The sequence below is a fragment of the Ursus americanus genome, chromosome 11 (assembly GCF_024610735.1).
Source record: "Ursus americanus isolate L20-20 chromosome 11, mUrsAme1.1.p, whole genome shotgun sequence".
Classification (NCBI taxonomy): Eukaryota; Metazoa; Chordata; class Mammalia; order Carnivora; family Ursidae; genus Ursus; species Ursus americanus.
The window spans coordinates 30,908,347-30,927,812 of NC_142137.1; positions in this window are offsets into that span (position 1 = coordinate 30,908,347).

Consider the following 19,466-nt stretch of genomic DNA (forward strand, 5'->3'; position numbering starts at 1 on the left):
ATTTCACACGAGTCATTTACTAACTGATTACATAATACCAAATAACACAAATATAACTCCATTCTCCTGGTTCTACGGTGAAAGGAAAACATTAAACACATAATTACTCCAATATATGATTATATAACGTAAGTGTTCTAAGAAAGCACCGTGTGCAGTGTGAGAGTAAAATAAGAATTCTAACTTTGGTTAAGTGCTTAGGGAAGTCTTCTCAGAGGAAGTTGTGATGTGTCAGATACTAAAAATTTACCCCTGCCATTGATGGGAAGGAGACTGGGAGGAAGGAAGACTAATCCAGTTAGAGGGTTAGAGGGGACTGCACCTTTGGGAGCTGGGCAGAGAAGATCTTGACATACTTGAGGAAGTGAGAGGTGCCTGATGGGTCTGGAGTTGAGTGATCAAGGGATGAAGGTCAGTGGAGGTGGAATGAACTGTGGCATTAGATGAATCTGTAAAGAACTTCCAAGCCATGCAGAGGATTTTTAGATACTAACTGAATATATTCAGTGGGACCGAAGGATTTTGGGCTGGAGAGTGATATGATCCAGATTATAGTTTGGTAGGGTCACATTAGCATATGTGCGGGAAGAATTAGAGGAAAAGTGAAGAAGAAGCAGGGAGACCAGTTAAGAGTCTTTAGTGATGATCCAGGTAAGGGATAGTGATGGATGGAATCAGAGTCTGGATGGTAAAAATGAAGGCAACCACATACATTCGATATGTATTTTGGATGTAGAGGCAAGAGGACTTGGTGATGAACTGACCACAGAAAACGATGGAGAAGGAAATGACAAGGCTGGAAATGCCCATTACTGATACAATAAAGACTGGGAAGAAGGAAGTTTTGCAGACAGAGATTAATAATTCATGTTTTCAAATGTTTGAACATTCAAACGTTTGAAATTGTTGTGAGTCACCCAAATTGACATCCAACATGCTAAGTTACTCATATAGTCTAGCCTCTACTCATAGGATTTGTATGAGTTTGTGTACATATAATATATATATGAAATAAGCAATGTGATTGGACAGGAGGTATGGGAGTCATTGGCCAGTAGATGGCAATTGAATTGAAGGCATAAGAGCCGACAAAAGAATCGAAGGACAGGGTGCAGAGGGAGAGGAGAAGAAAGCCTAATACTCAATGCTGAGAAGCCTGGCTATTTAAATAATCTGAATAAACGAGAAGCTTGCCACAGAGGTTGAGAAGGAGGTAGCATCAAGACAAGGGGAAATCTTGGGGCGCCTGGGTGGCTCAGACGTTAAGCGTCTGCCTTCAGCTCAGGGCGTGATCTCTGCGGCCTGGAATTGAGCCCCACATCGGGCTCCTCTGCTGGGAGCCTGCTTCTTCCTCTCCCACTCCCCCTGCTTGTGTTCCCTCTCTCGCTGGCTGTCTCCCTCTCTGTTAAATAAATAAAATCTTAAAAAAAAAAAAAAAAGACAAGGGGAAATCTAGAAAAGTCAAGAGAAAGTATTATTTAGGTACTAAACTTTTTTATTTTGGAACATTTTGTTTTAATGAGATAACTGCATTCAAGGGGAGCTGGCAATTACGTTGATCACTATGGGAAAATTTAAAGTTATTCTTTCAGATCAAAGTAATTATTTGACGCATTTTCTCAGGGAAATAAGAATTTCACCAGTCTTCTTTACTGGTCAGTTATGAAAATGTGTGCTACAAAAACATTTTGAGCCAATATTCTAATACTGTGCATCATTTTGCTATTTAGAAAGTAAGATGAATTAAATACAGAACCTCAGGTCAAGCCGCTTGCTTCTAGACTCCTTTGAGGAACAATCCAGATTTGAGCAGCTATAACGGCTTTAAGTCCAGTGCAACTTCCCTATGAACCACTGGAAATGCAAGATGCCAGGAGTTTTTTGTTTTGTTTTGTTTTTCCCCACTGCTGCTAAGTGGTTCATGCTCTCACAAGGCTGATTGGAGAAATGACTTACTGTTGTTTAAACCATGTTTCTGTTCTCACTTTATTTGCTGCTTTACTTCTTAGCAGATTCTTGACTTGTGTTCATTTTACTGCTACAGTAAAAGCTGTTGAGGACAGTTTGGCTAATTTCTCCAATTTTCCATAGGTTACTTCTGTAAGTATCTTGGAGTTGGGTTGGAAGATGTATGAATGACTTTTCCTCGTTACACACCAGAACATTGTTCACTTCAGCTGCTGTTTCCCTCCCCAGGTGTGCCACACTCTTTCATATGAGGTTACCTCTGTCCATCTAGCTCTCACCCAGAGTATCCTTCCCTTTATTTGACTGCCTTAACCCCTGGAGCTCAGGGCACAAAGATCTATCCCCAAGTTTTCTATGTATTTTTTTTTTTCAGTAGCTCAGAGAGGCCTGGTGAACAACATTAAGATACAAAGTTCATAAGAAAGCTGTGCAGACAATTCTGTCACTACATGTCTCTGAATAAGCTTGACAATACAGTCAGTATATCACAAAGCCCTAGTATGGTGATGTATTCACTCTCTGCCCCCTCAAATCTTTATCCTGGTGAACTGTGGCCATAAGTGAAAGCAAAAAAACTGGGAAACATTATGGATCTAATATTTCCTTTCAAATCAGTAATGGATATACCCAATATCTGATCCAATAATGAAACCTTTAAATATGGAGTTTAATTTTGATCTCATTTTAGTACGTCAGATGGGCATATTAATTTTGACTGGGTTTCTCCAATCTGAAGTATTATCTTTTGTGTTGCAGGTAAGAGATATCAATGAAGACTTTGGGTAGAAAAATATTTTTTTCTTAGATTGGAGCAAATTTGGTCTTGCAAATTTTTTTCTTTTCTTTATATGTAAAATTACTTAGGATGTCATCTTTGTTCTTAGACAAACTATGAAAAACAATGTTGCGTCAGTCTTAACCACAAGACTTCTCATATAGCTCAGAAGGCTTATTCCTGACCGAAGTCCTAAAAATGAGTTCACAGCATATGCAAAGCTTGCAGAATGTCTGTGTGGCATCAAATCTGAGGTAAAGTTCTATAAAACCCATGTGGACTTAACTGTTTACCATAACCAAGTACATTAAAAGACACTTCCTTTTCCTTGCAAGTATTGTCAGTAAAATAACATAAACATCCATTTCTATGATATACCTAGACTACAATTAAACTTCCAAATGAAATGACTTGTTTGCTTAAAAATGTCCTGGTAAAAGCTCAGTCACTTATGGTTTCATGATATGGCAATTATTCCTAGCTCTAGGATACAACGTGTCCTCTTATCAGTCAATGTATGTGAAAGCCGTGGATGGGGAAGACACCTGCCACCTGGACTAGGATCTGGTTCACCAGCTGAATTATGACAGAATTTCCTATGAATTTATGACATGGTTAATTATATTCCACAAGCAACTTTGTTAATTATGATACTTAGAGAAGGAGGCCAGTATACTTGGTGTTGGTAACAGCTAGTGTATTATAAAGGCGACATAAGATGATTCATTAGGGTTCTCCAAAGAAACAGAGCCAGTAGCGTGTGAGAGCGTGTGACCGCGCATGCGTGCATGTGTGTGCGTGTGTGTGTGTGTAGAGTGGGGGGGTTATTTCAGAGAAAGAAAGAGAGAGACTTATTTTAAGGAATTGCCTCACATGGTTGTGGAGACTAGCAAGTCCTGCAGTTTGAGTCCAGGGGCAGAAAGAAAGAGAGAGAGAGAAAGAGTCTTGTTCCTCAGGACCTTCAACTGATTGCATGAGGGCCGTTTACATTATGGAGGGCCACTTGCTTACTCAAAATTTACCTATTTAAGTGGTATATCCATCCCAAAAAGAACTTTCCAGAAATATGTAGAATGGTGTTTGACCAAATACTGGGTACCATAGTCTACCTAAGTTGTTGACGCATGAAATTAACCATCCCAGATGGTCTTCACAGCTTTTGAGTTAGAAGTAAAGTATTTAGCAGAACACAAACCTTTTTATTCAATCATTTGCCACTCAGTGCACTTTCCCTCTTATCATTGTCTTGTGGTCAGAAATTTCAGATATATTCTGCAAAAGATTTAGGAATCTTGCTGAGAGAAACTTATGTCCATATCTCTATAGGAAGTTCACTTGGTTTGAAATTAATGCAGCCAGCCTGTGAGTCAACCCCTGAAATTTTTTACTTTGGACATAAAAATTAATATCAGTTGAAAAGTTTTTTTCTGTAGGCTAAGCTGGCTTTCTACTTGTGCTGCTACTGAAGTTACAAGTAAGAATCTGAAAAACAACATTGAGAGGCATGTGAGAAATGCCTTGGGTTTAGATCCAATTTACTGATACCCTATAACTAATCTGTTATATACTACATTTTCAAAGACTGGGAGCCCTCTGGCCTGGTTATCGTTGATATTGAAATAGAAAATAACTAGAGTAGACAAGCTCTGTTATGCATAAAGAGAATAGAGAGCTGAAAAAGACAGCACATTTAAAAAAAATATATATATATATACCTTAGAAAGTATATTTTAATTATTTTGTCACTAAATTTTGTAAGCCATGGTTTTCAAGCTCTACTTAGTTCTTAAGTTTTTTAGAATACTCTTTGAAATAATCAGAATGTAAATGATAAAATACTGAAAACTGGAAGATAGACATTCATTTTTCATTGTTACTACCTTTTCTTCTGGTCTTTTTATATTCACAATTTCTGTCATCATGGTACTAAAACAGTTTCAATAATAAATAATTTATAACTTTGCAGGCTGCTTCTCAGAACTTATTATATGAATACTTTTTATTATATAGTGTCTGGCATATAGTAAAAACATTTGTTAAATATATGAATAAATTAATGAATACAGTTATAAACAATACATGTTAAAATGTATGATGAAAACTATTTTTAAGCTTTGGCTCATCATTACTTAATAATTTTCATATTATCCAGCTTTTAGGCTATTTTGAGTATTTTCTCTTATGTATAATAATGTGACGAGCATCTTCAAATATAAAGTTTTTCTGCTTTCAAGTTTTTTTTTTCCTACATATACTTGTAGAAGTGTGCTCAAATACATAAACATTTCCTAAGAAAAACTTCAGTTTATCTGCTAAGGTCATTAGAGGCATGACAAATTCTTTGTATTACAAAATCATAGGTCAAAAGATATTCCATTGTTGTACAAAACAAATAATGATAATTATGAAAAAAGACATACTTGCAGGAATGCAAAAGAAGTGGGAAAATTAAAAATATATATTGTATATATATTGTATTTCCTTCTTTCTGATAGTCCTCAGATAACTTTTATAGCCCCAGGATTCCCTATACCTAACTTCTGGGCTTTGGAGACTCAAGCTAACAACAACAGAATTTGATAAAACATTTCCTAACTAGCTATTGCTTTGGATTACCCAAACCACAGTTTTTCTTCATACGGAAATTCAATAGTAGTATTGAAAAGAAGAGCGAGTTGAGCAACGGAGTATGGTAAATACACACTGCGTGAAAATGATTGGCTTGGATGAAAGTATGATTTAGATTCACTCAACCAAGAACTCACAATAAGGATAACAGTGTTCTAGACATCTTCTATTGTTCTTCCTTTGTGTTCATAGCAAGATATTGCTCAGGGAGAAACCGAATGCTAACGTAGCTGGTGATGCATTGCTCAGGCCCCAGCTAGAGGTACATAATAATAGAAGAGTGCTGCCTAAGGAGTTTATGTTACACAACACATAGAAAATATCCATCTGCAACCAGAAATAAATTGGTCCAACCACTAATAGGGCTGGAAAAACAATTTAAGGGCAGGCACTAAAGTAAACTAGTCAAGAGACGGTACAAATAAGTAAAAGTGACTTTCATCACTTCTCAATAGTAACAAGAGTGGGGAACAGCCTGGGTCCTACCTCGGTCTTTCCTTGGTCAGCCACCTGACCACAGGCCCAGAAATTTATCTGGTGTGCTTTTTTTTCAATATTTTTCTTATTTCCTGAGACTCTTATCTCCATGAGGTGGACCTCCATGTTCCTACTGCCCCAAGTAATCACATATTTCATGACTAACCTCTCTTTAGAAAGCAAAAGACAATACAAAGATGACAAAATTAGGGAAGTTGCAAAGGTTTCAGAACGTAATGAAGTTTTCAATTATTGTTATTGGACTAAAATTCTTTGTTTAAAGATTTTATTTATTTATTTGTCAGAGAGAGAGAGAAAGCACAAGCTGGGGGAAAAGCAGGCAGAGAGAGAAGCAGGCTCCCTGCTAAGCCAGGAGCCTGATGTGGGACTCGATTCCAGGACCCCGAGATCATGACCTGAGCCGAAGTCATACATTTAACGGACTGAGCCACCCACGTGTCCCTGGACTGAAATTCTTGCTATTATTAGATAGAGTTATAAATTTGCCTATTACCTTAATTTCTTCTTTAAAAAATGATAGATGTAAAATAGGAATGAGTGTTCATGGTTAAAAACTGAAAGTACAGACAGATATGTATCAATGGCTCTCAAAATTTGCTGCATGGAAGGATCAGAAGCATCCTCAGGGCCCTGCTCCAGGAAATGTGGTCCATGGACCAGGACAAGTTGTTAGGCCTGCAGATTTCAAAGCTTGCTCCAGAGCTCCTCAAACTGCATTTTAACAGTGATTCCCAGGTGATTCCTATGCATGTTAAACTTTGAAACATGCTATTTATATGAAATGTCCAAAAAATACAAATTGATAGAGACAGTAAATTAATGGTTGCCTGGGCAGGGGGTGGGAATGAGGATGAACAGTAAAAAGACATGAAGGATCTTATGGTGATGAAATGCTCTAAAATTGATTTACAGTGATGGAGGCACAAATTGCTAAAATTTCTTTTTCTTTTTTCTTTTTCTTTTTTTTTTAGATTTTATTTATTTATTTTAGGCAGAGGGAAAGAGAGAAAACAAGCATGGGGAGAGGCAGAGGGAGAGAATCTCAAGCAGACTCTGTGCTGAGCATGGAGCCTGACACAGGGTTTGATCTCATGACCCTGAGATCATGACCTGAGCTGAAACCAAGAGTCAGATGCTTAACCAAGTGAGCCACCCAGGCACCCCACACATTGGTAAAATTGCTATAAATTATTAAGTTGTATATGTGAAATGGGTGAATTATATAATATGTAAAAACATGCCTCAGTAAAGAGAAAAAAGAAAAACATGGTCAAAATGCAGATTCCTGGTCTGACGCTAAATCCCATGTGATTCTGTCTAGCTGTGGACCTCCAACTGATAAACACAAACAGTAACAACCCAACCCCCACATCCACCCCCATCTTCATTCAACCTCATTACTTCTCCTTCTTCTTCACATGGCCTGGAGAAGTCCAGAGTCAGCTCTACACTTCTTAATTGCTAGGTAATATATTCCCTAGTATGCTGGTACCCTTTAACTATATCCGTAGTGATGAGATCTTTTTTTCAGTATTACAAACAATGTTGTAGTTGCATTGCTTAAAACATATGCCTTTATATACATGTGCAAGTATTTCTTTAGGATAGGTATGTAGAAGTAGAAATTGAATCTAACTGTATGAAAATTTAAAATTGTAATAAGTATTGTTGAAATGATCTCCAGAAAGCTGAACCAATTTAACCTCTACCAATATAGTATTAGAATGGCTATTTCTACACGATGAATGATTAATAAATGCAATCAATCTTTTCCATTTTGCCCAGGTGTTGGGCAAAAAGATATAGCTCATTATTTGAATTTGTAGTTTTTCAAATGCTAGTGAGATTGAGCATTCTTTCAATATTTTTTCTCATTCCATGAGTTGCCTATTTATTTTCCTTGCCTGTTTTCTTTGGGGTTATATGTCCTTCTCTTATTTACTCATATAAAGTATTTATTGTGGCAAACTAATTCCATGTTTCTTCTAAAATCTAATACTGAAAATTATCTTCCCAGTATTTTATTTACATTTTTTTTGCCAAGTAAATGGTGTTTCTTACTATTTCAGCTTTTAAATGTTTATGCAATTACATTTGTCAGTCTTCATTTGTCTCATAGTTAGAGATACAACTTTTTCAAATGGCTATGTATTAGTTCCAATGGCATTTATTAATTAAGTATTCTTCTTACTGACAAAAAAATGATGAATTTGTAGAAAACTCAATTCCTATATATATCTGGACTCATTTCTGGGGCCTTTATTTTGTCCTGTTAATTTACATCTATTCCTTGTCCAGTACAATTTCTATTACTGCTATTTAATAATGTATTTTATTATCAGATGGGACTAGTTTTCCCTCAGCACTATTCTTCCACACATTTTTTCTGTCCAGTAAGGGAAAAAAAATCAATATGAACTGTCTTTCAAGAATAAATAAACAAATGAATATCTGCCTATTCTAGCCCTTCCTCCTTTTCATTTTCCTTTCTTTTTACAAAAATTTGCTGCTAATGAGGTAGAGGATGCTATTACACACATCCACATTCCCAACTTTGTGAAAAAAGAAATGCTATATAAAGAAAAAAATAAACATGTGTTTAGAAGCTTCTATATGTCAGGCATCTCAGCAATAGTTATTCTCCAAATAACAAAAAGAAGAGGGGAATGAACAAAAATGAAGGAGAACTACCCTAAACTCTTGGTATCGCCAATATTTCTAAATTATGATTTCCCTAAATGGCTTTGAATCTTTAGTGAAAGAATGTGGTAGGATATCCACACTATGAAGAAGAATAAAAGGTATTTCCTTTGTTTAGTCAATTAAATATATATGAGAGTGGGAAACAGCAATTGAGGAGCAAATCAATTGAAGCCTCCCAATACTAGCAGGTTTATTCCCAATCTCCTTTTTTCACGATGTAGATCCCTTTCTCAGTATCATTCACCTGCTTCTCTTGCTTTGTCCACTACCCAAATATTGATGTTTTTCTGAGATCAATCCTTCGTGTTATCTCCTTCTGGGTTTTGCAATCAATTGTTTTTGGCGTCCAGGCTGGTAAAAGAAGGGAGTGGAGCAGGCGGTTTAATGAGATAGTGCCTGCTGAGGGCTGGAACAAACTAGAGAGGTCCTTCCCCATTAAAAAAAAAAAAAAAAAAAAAGCTCAAATGCAAAGCTTTAATAGACACTCCACTGACTCAAAAAAACAACCTGACAACCTTTGAATCTTAACTTTCCTGGTGATTTCTTCCCAAGTCTAGAATTATCATTAATGTGCTAATTACTCCCAAATCTCTCTCACTAATCTTATTTTCTCTTAGCTTCAGAACAGCATTTCCAACCCCGTAAAGAATATCTGTAAGGCGAGCATCCAAAACTGAACGGATAAAGTGCACTAATTTTTTTCCTGTCTAAACTTGCTCCCTTTCACTGATGTCTCCTTTGCTTCTAAATGCAGAATCTTGAGGCCAACCAGCCACGGCTCTCCTTCACTCCTTACCTTCAAATGAGCTGCAAGTTGAATACAAATCAACTCCAGGTCTTCACTGATGTCTACTCGTGATCCCTGTCCCCAGCTCATTCTCTCATAACATTTCTGTTCTGGATGATTACAGAATCCTCCTAACTATAGCCACAGTTTTCTAGTGTCACATTTCAGCTTGTTTTCTGTTCTTTTTCCTTTATGATCTTTCTAAAATAAAACTTGAACGCAGACACTTCTCTTGAAGTTTTCAGTGACTCGCTGGACTTGGGACACATGGCTCTTGTTCTTACCTCTGTTTTCGCCGCCTCCTCGCCATCCCGTTCCTTCTCTCCTCTTCCAACGCTACCTTTTCTACCCATGATCATCAACCCGCATGTAACACGTGTAATCCAAAACCTTTACACAGGATATTCTTTTTAGTTCCTGGTAGGTTCTTTTTCCCCCTTCCCCCTTCACTTTCCATATGGCTAAATCTTATTAATACTACAGGACTCAGCCCAGGAAAATTTACTCCAGGAAATTCATAGTTTCTTATGTTTATGCTTATTTTCAGATGTATTGCATGTACCTTTATCTTCTTTTTACTTGTCTCCCTATTCTCTGAGCCTCTGGAAGCTAGCAACTTAATCTTGATGATTTTTCACACCTACAATATTTACCTGGTACAGGGTTGATATTAAATAAATGCTTGTTTACATACATGGATGAATACATGGGTAAGTGACCAGTTAGTAGCCCAGAATTGTGTTGGGGTTAGCGTAGAGCATGAAATCAGCCATAATACCCGGCTCGCTACAATGTAACACGGAGGCCCCTGAGAGCGAGGGAAGGTTTCAGAGAAGGGCGTAGGCCTTTGGAAGGCTGAGGCCTGTGTGACCACTCTGCGGTTGGAAAGCCCTGGGGAGTTGCCTTTCTGAAACTTTTCTAGCCCCAACAGTCGCCCTGTGATCTAAAGACTTGTAGGCAGCGTCCCTTAGGCTATGCGTAGCCGCACTCGGAGCACACGCCCAAATTAGCATATCGTATCTTTCCCATAAATAGATCCTCCCAGTGTCAGTAAGAGCCGTGATCTCACATCACGTGTTTGAGAAACAGTGATAAGGATTTGTGATTATGCTGAAGGACGAATAAAAGCGGGAGCAAAGAAGAGGACAGGGTCTTCGCCTCTGAGCGTCGATCCGCCTGCCTTCTCTTCTCTTTCACGGCAAAGTTTGGAGTCATCTTTCATCTGTCCGTTAAGGTACAGGGATTGCTGGCCATTCCCGGCAGAATTTGAGAGATACAAATGTGATTTAGGAAGCAGGGCGATGCTGTGGTGACACGTTTTATTGACTCTTTTCATGTGCGAGGCATCAGACATATTGGACATAAAAAATAGGAAATAATACAGGGGCGCCTGGGTGGCACAGCGGTTAAGCGTCTGCCTTCGGCTCAGGGCGTGATCCCGGCGTTACAGGATCGAGCCCCACATCAGGCTCCTCCACTATGAGCCTGCTTCTTCCTCTCCCACTCCCCCTGCTTGTGTTCCCTCTCTCGCTGGCTGTCTCTATCTCTGTTGAATAAATAAAATTAAAAAAAAAAAAAGGAAATAATACAAATAATGGTTCAGGGAAACCATAACAAAATCTGAGTTTTAATAGGTAAACTATATGACTAATATATCTTGAAATGTAAGGTTTAGAAAATTTTTTTTTGTCAGAATACTAGAATAAAATGACATCAGCCGTAAGAACATTAAGCTTTATTTCAGAAAAATTTCTAATACCCACAGGCATACAGTTTCTAATAGTTGCATTCAAGGTTTTGTTACAAAATCAGTGAGTAGTTTAAATAAAAATTTCCATTAGCATGAGGCTCTGTGAATATCTGCTATACTGAAAGTGTCATAGAACACTTGATGTTGTCCGTATGAAGTTTTTAGAGTTGCACGAGGTTTTATTGTTTAACTTTTTTTAATGGAAGGATTTGAGCAAATTAATTATAAAATAATGTATTATGATGGAGTTCGTTTGTTCAGTAATTTACTTGAATGCATGGGATTTCATATATTCCCTAAATTTTTATGTAAATAAAAGTCTTAATACAGAATTAGAGAATCTGAGTGCTTTTGAACTGAGATCTCTGCATTTAACCTAATGTGATAGGCATAACTTTGTTTTAATCCTCAAGTTAGTTGTCTGTGAATAATAATTGTAAGGACAATAAAATGCTTTACCATAAGCAAAGATCAATGTGAAATTCTGAAGTTCTGAATTTATCTAAGAATTCAAAAATTATGGACAAAAAAAGTTTTTTAAGCAAAAATATTTGAATATTGCCAAATATTCAGGGAGAATATAAGAACTAAAAATCTGAAGTGAAATCCTAAATTTAGTAGATGAGAGATGAACTAAGGAAAACGTAAAGGTCTGGCAAGGTAAAATCTTGTCTTTAACGTATTGCATGGGGCACTGGGAGTTATACGCAACTAACAAATCATTGAACTTTACATCAAAAACCAGGGATGTACTGCATGGTGACTAACATAATATAATAAAAAACATTAAAAAAAATCTTGTCTTTAAAAGAAGGAAATTTCCCTTGGAAATCCAATTTATATTCAGGGCATATGAAGAAGTCTAGTGCTATTAGGCTAGAGCTATGAGTTCATTGCTAGGCTATTTGATAGTATAATTTAACCTATTCAAATGTGAGGGAGTAAAGTCCAAGACCAGCTATAATCATGGGCTGCAGAAGGGAACAAAACACCCAAAGAATGCCGGCACCTGTAATTTTGCCTACAAGCCTAATACTTGGGCTGAGAATTTCCCAGTAATAATTAGAGAACAGGATTTGGATAATTCTCTTTGCTTGAAGTTTAGTCCAGAAAAGAAAGACTGAATGGCAGTCACATCTGGCAGCCCCTAAACCTAGTACCATGCAATTACTTTCTTTACTCCAAATTTTAAGGAACCAAAGGGGAAATTAATGTAACTCTGGTTTAGAAACCATTACATTTTAGAAATGAAGTTTTAAAAACATTTTTCCTGCCTGCTTGGATATTATGAACATACTATAATCTCTGAAGGTTTGCATCATTATGTATTTAATTGTAAACAAGTCACTGTAAAAAATACTGGAAAATATCTGTGGCTCACCTCTTCCAAATTATATATATGTAATGTGTACCTATGCATATGTAATACAAATTATATATATTTCTTTTTTTTCAAATTATATATATTTCTATATAAATATGTACCTATATATTATATATTTATATATAAATTATATAGATTATACATTTAGACATTTATATTTATAATATATAAATAATATATACATATATTTACATATAATACATATAAATATATAAATCAAGTATAGAAAATAATAACACCTGCTTTAAATCTCATCTAAACGTATCAAATATTCAAACACTTAGGCTTGAATATGGCTTGAAAATATTATTAGTCAGAGAACTATAAGAATAGTGAAAGTAAGAAATATCTCAGACTTTTATTTCAATACCAATAACAAAAAAGATGACAAAAATACTAAAATTAGGTATAACTTACTTAATGAAACAAACGTAAAACTATCTGTAAGATAGGACAGAAACGAAGGAGGGGATGAACAATGTTATGCCAAAGCCTTACACGATATTTATGAAAAAGGAAAAAAAGAATTAAAAAACTTGTAACCTCTTCATATCAATCTCATATTACGCCTTGCATATTTACTTGCATAAATAAAATCTTCAAGAATATGAGATTATGCAAATGAAGACATCAGGGCCATTCTGAAGGTAGATATACTGTTAAAGCTTTGATTCTATTTCTATATAATTTATACACAGAAGAACGTATTAACTAGTGTAACAGGCTGGTGGCATGAAATAAAATCAGTATTTTCCAAGAAAGCTTAGAAATGAGGTGTATGCGTTTACCTTAGCACCAGGGAAAAAGACGGTTTATCCGTGTTTAGGAGAACCGCATTATACTCGTGACCCGGGATTTAGTGGAGTGCAAGAATGGCTGTAGTGTGAAGCTGACTGGGCCGGTGTGTTTTTCTCTGAGGTTTACAAATGCTGTGGCTGGCCTCTCAGGCAGCACGTTTTCAGTTTCCCCAACAGACATATCTTCACCACCTCAACGGTGTCAGCTCAAAGGACTTCCCTAACAGTCCCTGGATTGCCAACAAGAGAAGGGGGGGTTTATTTGCTCCATCTCCTTACTCAAGCGTACATCTGTGGTGAGTATGCAATCAAGAGTTTTATATTTTTTAATGTAGAAGTTTTCAGATATGGTTAGCTCTGCTACGATTGCTTTGAGAACTCAAATTTGTTCCAATGCAACCTATAGATTAAGAAACAGTTGGAGCCTAACACAAATCCTGCATTTGCCTCTGTGCAGTTTCCCCCACAAGAAACACCAGACGAATGGAAAAAATACATTCAGCCGAATACACCAAAGTGAAGAGATAGACCAAACGCAGACATGCACATCTCAAGTACCTACCAGTTTCCACATGTCTATGAGATACTCTTCCACATCTCTAATTACAACTTTCCCTCCTCATTCAGATAAACCTATTCCTCCATTTCGGAATAACTCACAAGATGAAAACCTTTTTATGCTCACTGCTACCAGTAAACTTGAGGTATTTTTCAAGGTACAGTACCATATTTATTGCAGTATTTGTGTATTTCTTCACAATTGGACCTGTTTAAAAATGTACTACCTCGTGTTATAGCAGAACTCAATGTGTTACCAAAAGTAAAATGAACTCTAGAATTATTGCATGCTATAGTGTGTGTTCCTGATTTTCAGAGTAAAAAATGTGAGAAACTGTTTTTGGGAAACTTGGAAAAAATGATTGCTTCCCTTACAGGAATTTTTTTTTTTTTTTTTTAGTTTTTGTATTTCATAAAATTATTGTCATTACTTCCTGTTTATAATGTGCTGTCACATCTGTGCAGCCCATTGTCATCATAAATGGGCAATTAGAATCTGAAATAGTAAACCAGGATTCCCTCCAAAAATATTTTTGTGGTTTGTTTAATCCTATTGAGGCGTATTCCATTTCTAAAGAGATTTTACAAGGGCAAAATCCTGAGAAAACCTGTAAAGGCCCCAAAATAAAAATAAATATCTGAACTGTTAAATATTTATGGCTAATTTATCAACATGCTATTCAAGATTCTGGGATATGTCACATAAATCTTTTAAGTTTTTGTCCCTGTTTATTTACAGCTTAAATGAGACCCATAATACTTGTCAGTTCCAACTACCATACAAACATATCTTTCAGGATGTATTACTTAGTATTTAAAAATTAATTAAGGTTCTAAAATCAATTATCTAAGTTTCCACCTTAGGAACCTAAGAAAAGAATAGCAAATACAATCCAAAGTAAGTGTAAGAAAAGAAATACTAAGAATTAGAGCAAACTTCCAGTTATAAAATTAGTCCTGAGATATAATGTACAACAGTGCCTATAGTTAATAATATTGTGTTGTATTTTGGAAAGTTGCTGAGGATCTTAAAAGTTCTCATGATAAGAAAAAAATTATAATGATATGTAGTGATGGATGTTAAAGAGACTTACTGTGTCTTAAATGATATGTAGTGATGAATGTTAAAGAGACTTATTGTGTCTTATTGATCGTTTTGCAATATATACATATTTTAAATAATTATGCCATATACCTGCAACTAATATAATTTTATATGTCAATTGCACCTCATTTTATGAAAAAAATTAGAGCAGAAATCAATAAAATTTGAAAGAAGAAATCAATAGAAAATACCAAAGGAAATCAAAAGCTGGCTCTTCAAAAAGATCAGTAACACTGATAAGCTTCTAGTCAGATTAACTAAGAAAAAAGATAGATGACGCTAATTATTAAGATCAGAAGTGAAAGGCAGGACATCAAGAGGGATCGTATAGACATTAGAAGCATAAAAAAAGGAATGCTGTGACCAACTCTATACCCACAAATTTGATAACCTAGATGAAATAGACCAATTCATTGAAAGACACAATGTGCTAAAACTAACATAAGAAATAGACAATCTGAATAGGCCTATATCTACCAAATCAATAATCAATAGCCTCTCAAAACAGAAAGCACTAAGCTCAATGAGTTCACTGGTGAACTCTATCAAACATTTAAAAAAGTTTATACCAATTCTCTACAATCACTTTAGGAGAATAGAATAATACTTCCTAACTCATTCTGTGAGGTTTGCGTTATTTTTATACCAAAACCAGACAAAGACATTACAAAAAGAAAACTACAGATCAGTATCTCTCTTCAACATAGATGCAAAAATCTCAACAAATTATTAGTAATTAAATCCAACAATACATGAAGAGAATTGTACACCACCATTAAGTGGGATTTATCCCAGGTATGCAAGGCAGTTTAACACTAAAAAAACATTAATGTAATTTACCACATCAACAGGGAAAAAACCCCCACAAGATTATATTAAGCTGAAAAGGCATTTGACAAGATTCCAGCACTTATTATTTAAAAAAATAACAAAACAAAAAAATAACAACAACAACAAAAAATAACAACAACAAAAAAACCCTTAGTAAACTAGGGTTTCCTCAACTTGAGGAAGAATATCTACAAAAAACAGCTACAATAGTTGATAGAAACTCAAAGCTTTCCCACCAAGATCAGTTACAACACAAAGATGTCTCATCTCATCTCCTCTTTTCAATATCAAACTGAACATTCTAGGTAATGCAATAAATAAGAAAAACAATGATGATGATAATAAGAATAGTAATAATAAAAATGTATAGATGGAGAAGGAAGAAACAAAGCTGTCTTTATTTGCAGATGACATAATCACCAATCCAGAAAAATGTGAAAGAATTGACAAAATAACTTTTGGAAGTAATAAATGATTATAGCATGGTTGTAGGATACAAGTTAATATACAAAAGTCAATCACTTCCTATATACTAGGAATGAACAAGAGGAATTTAAAATTAAAAACACAATACCATTTATATTTAGCATACACAAAAAAACAAAACAGGTTTACATCCAACAAAATACGTACAAGATCTATAAGAGGAAAACTACAAACCTCTGAATGAAATCAAATAAGTGGAGAGATATTCCATGTTCGTGAGTAGATAAACTCAATATTGTTAAGGTATCAATTATTTCCATTGATCTCTAGATTCATTGCAATCCCAGTCAAAATCCCAGCAAGTTATTTTGAGGGTATAGACAAGCTGATTCAAGGTATGCGGAAAGACAAAAGACCCAGAATAGCTAACACAGTATGAGAGGAGAACAACAAAGTTGATGTACTGTGCTACCTCATGACTAAAGTTACAGAGAGGAAGACAGTCTGGTATTGGCAATAGAATAGGGAAATAAATAATTGGAACAGAATAGAGAGTCCAGAAACAGACCTACATAAATATAGTCAACTGATCTTTGATAAAGGTGCACTAAATGCAATGAAGCAAACACAGTCTTTTCAAAAATAGTGCAGGAACAACTGGACATTTAGGTGCAAAAAAATGAATCCAGATCAAGACCTTACTGGTACTGGTTTTATAGTATGTATTTTCCTTTTTCCTTCCTTTTCCTTTCAACCTATTTTATCTTTGAATCTAAAGTATATGTTATAGGCAGCATGTAGTTGGATTTTTTAAATGAAATGTGCCAATTTCTTTCTTTCGATTGGAATGTTTAGTTTATTTAAATATGATTACACATAAAGTATGATTTTTCTTTACCATTTTGCTTTTTATTTTCTCCATGTTTTATGTCTTTTTTCCTTCTATTTCTTCACTACTTTTGTTTTTGAACAGATATTTTTTGGTATATCTGTCAATTCCTCAGTTGTTTCTTTTACTATATTTTGATAGCTGGTATGGCTATATATGAAAAACCTACAGCTAACATCATAATCCATGGAAAAAATAAAAGCTTTTCTTCTAATATCCAGTACAAGGCAAGGACGCCCAGTCTTGCTATTTCTATTCAACATAGTACTTGAAATCTTAGCCAGAGCAAGTAGACAAGAAAAAGAAAGAAAAGGCATTCAAATTAAAAAAAGAAATAAAATTATGTGTTTCCAGATGACATGATCATATATGTGGAAAACTCTAAAGACTTAACAGCAACAAAAACTGTTAGAACTGATAAATGACTTCATTAAGGTTGCAGGAGACAGTGATATCACCAAGGTAGAGTGTTAGGAGACCTCACCTGTCTCCTCACAAAGATCTAAAATGAGTTGGAAGATTTGTATTCTTTTTGGAGGCCCTAAGGGAGAGTCCAGTTCCTTTTATAGTTCAATAATAAAAGAATGAACAGCAAAATTAAGAAATGAGAAAAAGATCTGAATAGACATTTCTCCAACAAAGATGTACAAATGACAAACACATGAAAAAATGATCAACATCATTAATCATCAGGGCAAAACAAAAAACTCAATAAAATATCACTTCATATGCACTAGGATGGCTATAAACATAAAGACAGATAGTAAAATTTGGAGAGGATGTGGAGTAACTGGAATCCTTGTAAATTGGTGTTGGGACAGTAAAATGGTGCATTTACTTAGAAAACCAATTTGGCAGTTCCTCAAAGGAATTGTCATAGAATTACCATATAAACCAATAATCCCAGTCCTAGGAATCTACTGAAGAGAAATGAAAACATTGGTCTACACAAACACATGTATGCAACTTCGATAACAGCATTATTAACAATAGCTTAAAAGTGGAAATTACCAAATATCCATTAACTGATGATAAATAAAGGAGGTATATTCATACAGGGAATATTATTCAAGGATAGAAATAGAGTAGCATACATTCTATAACACGAACAACCCCTGAAAATATTATGTTAATAACAGAATCCAGTCACAAAGGTCCACATATTATATGATTCCATTTATATGAAATGTCTGGAACAGGCAAATCTATAGAGTCAGAAGATTGTAGGTTTGCCTGGAGTTTGGGGTTGGGTATGGGGGAATGGGGAGGGAGTGCTAACAGATGTACTTTTCTTTTTGTGGTGATAAAGATGGCCTAGAATTCATTTTGGGAATGGCTGTACAACTCTGTGAATATACTACAAACCACTAAATTGTACACCTTAATGTGGTGAATTTTATGGTATGTGAATTATACTCAATAAATGTGTTACAAAAATTACTGAGCTGCTTATTTGAAAGGTACCACATAGAAAATTGTTATATTTACATAAATGGAAACTGTACAGCGAACTTTAAGGTTTGCTTCACAATACATAAATTCCTTTTTTTGGAAGAAAGCAATTTTATTGTCTATTAGAATTCAGTGAAACTATTTTTCTGACAGTCTGTTACTCATCTCTTTGCTCAGTCTAATATTACCATTCTTATTTTACACTACCTAATTTTTAGTTAATTTATAAAGGCAATTGCTGGTTGTTAGTGGTACCATAACTATCAAATGAAAATACGCGACACCCTGTTAAATTCTAATTTAAGGTAACAATAAACCCTTTTTTCCATAAGTATGTTCTACACAATATTTGGGATGTACTAAACCAAAAATGTATTTATTGTTGGTCTGTAATACAAGTTCATCTGGATGTCCTATATTTGATCTGAAAACCCTACCTATTGAAATTAGTATAGCAAGTAAACTTGACAACCGATTGTAAAAATTGTGTGTTGGCATGAGGCATGCCAAATCATTGCTCTGTAAATAGTTTCAAAAGGTTTCTGTTACTATAAGTGTTTGAAAAAGGTAAAAAGTGTAGATGTTTATATTAGAACTTCCAGCTCCACAAAGGAAGGGAAATAGCATATTGGAAATTTTCAAGTGCCTATTTTTCTACCGTGACGGAAACTTATAAGAACATCATGGAAACAGAGTAAAGTTTTAAATGAAACTCATTCTTCACTCTTAGTGGTCTACACCAATGACAGAAACTGTACCTTCAGCCTTAATTTCAGATCTCGTAGAGCATTTTTTGAATACCATTTTGAACCTACTTTGAATAGAATATAGATGATTGGACATTTACTCCGTGGAAAATTTTATAGACACATTGTTCCATTATATACATCACCAGGGCACATTGGATCATACTTT